The following is a 6000-nucleotide window of genomic DNA, read 5'->3' as shown; positions in this document are numbered from 1 at the left end:
ACAAGCAGGCCTCAGGTCACATATAGCATCTGTGTGTCACCTCCACGTTGCACGTAACTGCTCTTACCACTACCTCCCCATACTCCATATGGTGTGTTCCCAAAGGTAAGTAACCCTATTGAGTTGGTAACTTACAGGAGACCTCGTGGGAATGGGGGTAGGGTGGACCGTCTCTGGTATATGCGCTGCCTCAAGGGATCTCCTGTGTCCGCGATAGAACACAGCCGCATCGTCAACAGATGATTACTCCTTTCTCCCCCTGCTCCGTTTTGTGTAAGCCCAGCCGAATAGAATAATCGTGATGAACATCTTAACGGAGCCCTCTATAGGGATGGGGGATCTGCCGGTGGTCGTTAGCTGTTGTGAGACATCTAGGGAACTTCCGTGTCCACAATGAGGCTTCCTCTAAACTCTCCGTCTGTTTCCCCTGCTCCGTATGTTGTGTTCCGGAAAGGAAAAAAACGCACTGGCTATGGGCAAAAATAGAAATAAATGAATTTGTGTGCTATACTCACGTCCACAGATTCCATATGTTTCGTATTGGCGTGCTTCAATCCCGATAGGGTCAATAGAGAATGGTGGTTGAGGGTGTGAGCACTGCAAAAAAAGGGATAGGGCTGGAGGCGGGTAAAATAAAAATAATACATTTGTTTAATAGGCATAAAGCCAAAAACACTAACACACAGGTAAATCCGTTGACGCGTTTCCTGCCTTGACGGCACTTTATCTTTGATAACGCGTCAGGATTAACCCCCCTCCTGCTACCCACACGGGTGACCTAACCATCATCTCTAGGGCAAATACCGCCTCACCCCACCCCCTCTACCCATTGATTGTCACTGGTAAACCATCCCCACAATATGGACATGGATTGCCGCAATAACTATGAATGGGAAACTTAAAAAAAAGAACCACAAAATAAAATACATGACATAACCACATAATAAAAACACCCATTGATTGTCACTGTGGTAAACCATGCCCACAATATGGGGCATAGATAAACACATTGAGAATCAATGCATTTTTTGGCAAATATTTGTTTTTATTTAATTGTAATGTATTGTATTTTGAATTTTTTTTTAGGTTTTCCATTCATTGCAATTATGGCAATGGGCATGGTTTACCACAGTGACAATCAATGTTTTTTTTTGTCAAATGTCTGTTTTTATTTAAATGTCATGTATTTTTTCATATTGTGGGCATGCTGTACCACTGTGACAATCAATTGGTTTCTTGGCAATTAATTTTTTTTAATTTATTTTCTTTAGTGATTGTTTTTTATTTGTAGCTTGCCCATTCATTGCAATTGTGGTAATCCATGCCAATATTGTGGGAGTGGTTTTACCACAATGACAATCAATGGGTAGAAGAGTGGGGGACATAGTAGTTGACCCGGGGAGGGTGGCTAGGCCATAAGGTTTGGTAGGGAGGATAAACCCTTAATTACCATAGCAGTTAATTACCGCTAAGGTGATAAAGGGGTTCATATTTTATTTTAATGTTACTGCCCATGGAAGGCGCAGAGGACATGGAGGAAGATGAGGATGGCCTTCATCGTGATAGAGGAAAGTACACCTTTAAATTACATTATGCTGGTTGACTAATGTTTTATTTTTAATGGGCAAATGCGCTATTATCCAGACCTGGATATTATGAATTTTGTCCATTATAGTTTGTTTTAGGGGAGGGGGGAAACGGTGGGGGTAGGGGTGGTTGGGTGATCATTGCTTGCTATCTATGACCCCTTGAGGGCATAGATGACCGCAGTGACAATCAATGGATTAAATGGCTAGAGTTTTGTTTTATAGTAATGTATATATTATAGAAATGTATTTTATTGGAATGCACTGAAATGGTTATTTGAATGGAGGATAGTGCCATTAGCTATCTTTGCTAATAGCACTTTTACCCATTCTGGTGTTGTGTTGGTGGTAGAAGGGGTGAGTGAAGGGGTTAATTGACCTGGGGTGAGTGTTTAGGACTTGTGGGACTTGTGGGAGGGGTTAACCCATTCATTAACATAGCAGTTTTAACTGATAAGGTAAAAACAGGGTTAACTCCTACAGCATCCCTCCCAGGAGACCTAAACACCCACACTGGGGCAACTACAAGCTGTACCCATCCCCTCTACAAGCAACAAAGCATTTCCTGCCATTTAACCCCTTCATTACCAAAGCAGTTAGCCACTATGGTAATGGAGCTGGCTGTAATTTAATTTTTATTACCTAGGATTGAATCTGGGGGTCTCCGATCTTGCCATCCTTTATGTAGCGAGAAAAGAATGCAAGTGTTTAACCCGTAATTTGCATATTGGAGCTTTATAGCAGATGCTGGCAAAAAAAATGATTTGGGGAATTTTTTCAGCTACAACACGATTTGTTAAAAGAGTCTTAACACTTGGCAAAATCGCTTGAAAATTGCTTTTTAACATGTTAGTTAAGCTATGTGTATAGCTACACCTGCAATATCGCTTGAAAAGGGGACTTAACCAGCTTTAAGGCACTTATGGAAGTTTAGTGAACAGACCCCTATAAGCCTTAGCCCCCACAAAGCAATCCCTAAATTGCATGTTCTATGCTAACAACACATATCTTGTCTCACAAGCAAAATTTCCTCTGCTGCTCTCTTTCATGCAATAGTTATGGGGGTGAAATCTCATACAGCCATTGTTTTAAAATAATTTCTGTCTCTAAATTGGAGAAGCACCTGTGAGTAGGAGGGTGAGGACTTTAATCAAGAAGGATGTAGTCACAATCATCTAAAGCATTATTCCAGAAGTACTCTTCTACTTCTTCAATATGCTGAATAAGTAAACATTAGAGACGTGCAAAGCTTGTAGCAATTTGAGAACCATGTGAAATTGATCCTTGGTTCAAACAAACATTTTTACATCATTGCTCATCTATACCCCGAAATATGAGGAAAGGGTAGAGGACAAGAGGGGCAAGGCCTATTTAGCCTAGAGTACCCATTGACTTACAGTATATACCATCCCAAAACACTATATACCCCCCTCCCCACACACAATTAAAATTTCAGATTTTTTTTCTATCTAGCTGAAAAAATAAAATGTTATACCTAATAGATTTTTTTCTAACATTCTCACTTGCTCCCTTTCATTCTCGTTCTCCTACTCTCCCTGTCACTCTCCTCTCCATTCTCTCTTATTCTCCCTCCATCATCCCTCTTTCTGTCATTCTCCTCCTCTGTCTCTGTCATTCTCCCTCTCATTTTTTCTAACAGTCACAGACACTTTAACATTCTCTCACTATCATTTTAGTCCCTCCCTTTCACTCTCCCCCTCTCACTGTCATTCTCACATCTCCCTCTTTCATTCACCTCCCTCTCTCTCTCTCTCTCTCTCTCTCTCTCTCTCTCTCTCTCTCTCTCTCTCTCTCTCTCTCTCTCTCTCTCTCTCTCTCTCTCTCTCTCTCTCTCTCTCTCTCTCTCTCTCTCTCTCTCATCCCCTCCCCATAATTGTCACCCTTCTCTCTCTGTAAGTCCTCCCTCTCTCTGTCATCCATACTCTATCTGTCATTCTCCCTCTCTGCCATGTTTTCTAACATTCATACACCCCCCCACACTCTCATTCTCCCAGCTCAGTCATTCACTCTCATTATCTCTCCCCCCTCTCTATCATTCTCTCTTCCCCTCTCTCTCTTATTATCTCCCTCTCTGTGTCATTCATCCCCCACTCTCTATGTCATTCACCCCTGTGTCATTCTCATGTCCTATTTCCCTCTATCTTTCTCTCCCACCCCCCTCTCTCTGTCATTCTCTCTCACCATGACACACTGACACACACACACACACACACAAACACAAATACACACAGGACCGCAACAGAAAATACACACACCAGAACAGAGCAGAGCAGAACACACAGAGACACACAGACAGGCACAGACACACACACAGATACACACATGGTCATTTTATCCATTAGGCACAGTACCTAGGACCTACGAGCCTTTCAAGGTACAACTACAACTCACACTGTGATGGTCGTCCCTTTACAATACACTGCTCAGAAAATGAGCTTCGGCCACCTGCCGCTCCTAGTCAAGTGGCCGCCGCATTGATGACGGTGCGCAGCCGAATGCCGCTCTAATGCACCTGTGTGACATTTATAGATGGTGTGTCGGAGTGGTGGGTGGCCGCATGCTGTACTGCCGTGTGCTGTACTAGGAGCGGTGGCCACGGATCTAGAAGCAGTGAGTGGCCAGTTGTAGTGGTGGTGGACCGCCAGCGTTGCTTTGGTCACGGTCAAAGGTCCTAGACCTCTGTCCTGACAGATCCATAGAGAAAATACTAGGAAAACCAAATCTAGTAGTACGAAACTTAGTATGGGGTACTTGGAGAATTCAGCAAAATCACATGGCTATTAGCTGTTTATATTAAAAAAATATATGTGTAACCACCCTCCTTCTGATGGTTACTTATGTGTAACCCTTTTATCCCTCCCCCCCTAAGTGAGATGGGGGTATGCTCCTTGCTGGTTACCTCAAGCGGGCAGGGTGCTGCAACCTGCTGGCAACAGGATTGCTGAGGGCTCTGCGTTGGTATGGGGAGAGCCAGGAAAAGTGACAGGGGGACAGATTACCTTGATCTCTGATGTCTTCTGATGGTGCAGTGCCTCCAGCCAGTGAGGATCTCCTGTAGATCTGCAGAGGATGGACCCCCACTGAAACTTCTTCATACCCAGAGACATGAATCCACACAGCAATGTTTTTTCTTGGTGGCTTTATTGCAGGCAAGTGTACAGCATATCACAACAGGTTCTTCAATGCATGTGCCCTTCTCCTGCTATGGAGCTCTTCCACTGCTCCTAACAGCATACTTCCCCTACCTCCCTGCCCCTGTGGGGTAGGAGGGAGAGAACTCTTTTCTTTCCTTCTCAGCTCACTCTCTAATTCTCAACTGACACTAACTGAACACTAACTGATAATTTAGGAGGCATGTCTCAATTTGAACATCTTAGGGGAGTGTCTCTAACTCTGACTCATTACAAGCCAGAGCTGGATACAGATTGGCCCACACACAGCAGGGGGCGTTCCAACCAATATCCACCCCTTAGATTGACAACCTCAGAGTTGCAAGGCCCGCCCTCGAATATTGCTACAACATTCAAGGCTGAAATACACATACAGGCCTAAAATTGGATTTAACCTTTCCACTGCCTGCACTTATGGACTGACAGAGGAAAGCTCCAGAAACAGAAGTAACTACCGGGAGGCTATGTTACATATGTAATATAGTGACTTACTAGTAAGCAGTGGCTGATAATCTCCACCCTGTGATGACAGCTAGAACTACGTCAGAGGAGATATAAGAGTCAGAGGGGGACTATTGTGCGGAAATTTCCAGAAGGAGAGCAGGAGCCTCAGAGAGTAGAGGAACGGGGAAAGTTTCCCCTAATGATGGAGAGATTAGGCCCCCCTGTTTATTGTGTTTTAGTTAGGGCCCATACCTTAACAGTAAGGATCCCTACATTATGAACAGAAGATACATGCAGTACAGTACCAGAGAAGAAATGCATACATGCCACAAAGAGCTGCTTATATAGAGCTATGGGATGTTGAGATTAGCTCCACAAGTGAATCTCCATATACAGTGTTTATAGCCCCTGAGAAAGTGAGTTTCCTGCATGGAAATTAGGGTAATAATAACCTCCCTAAAACAGGACAGGATCTCAAAAGGGCCCAAAATAGCAGGATCACATGGATAGTGCTAAGCAAGCGAAACAAGGGGCCCTGGTCCAATTAAATTAGTTCTCTCAGTAACAAGTGCATATACCTCCCAGGAGTGTTAAGAGAGGGCACCCCCCCTCTCACAAGATTCGAAAGATTATGCAAAGAGACAGCACACCAAAAAGGTCTCATAACGCAAATATACTCAGAACTAGAACGAGCAACTGATGCTCCGGTTCATGACTACATGCTCCATTGGGCAGCAGAATTGGGCACAGTTATAGACCAAGAGGATTGGGAAAGTATT

This window comes from Ascaphus truei, chromosome 5 (genome assembly GCF_040206685.1).
Source record: "Ascaphus truei isolate aAscTru1 chromosome 5, aAscTru1.hap1, whole genome shotgun sequence".
NCBI lineage: Eukaryota > Metazoa > Chordata > Amphibia > Anura > Ascaphidae > Ascaphus > Ascaphus truei.
This window is presented reverse-complemented; position numbering follows the sequence as displayed.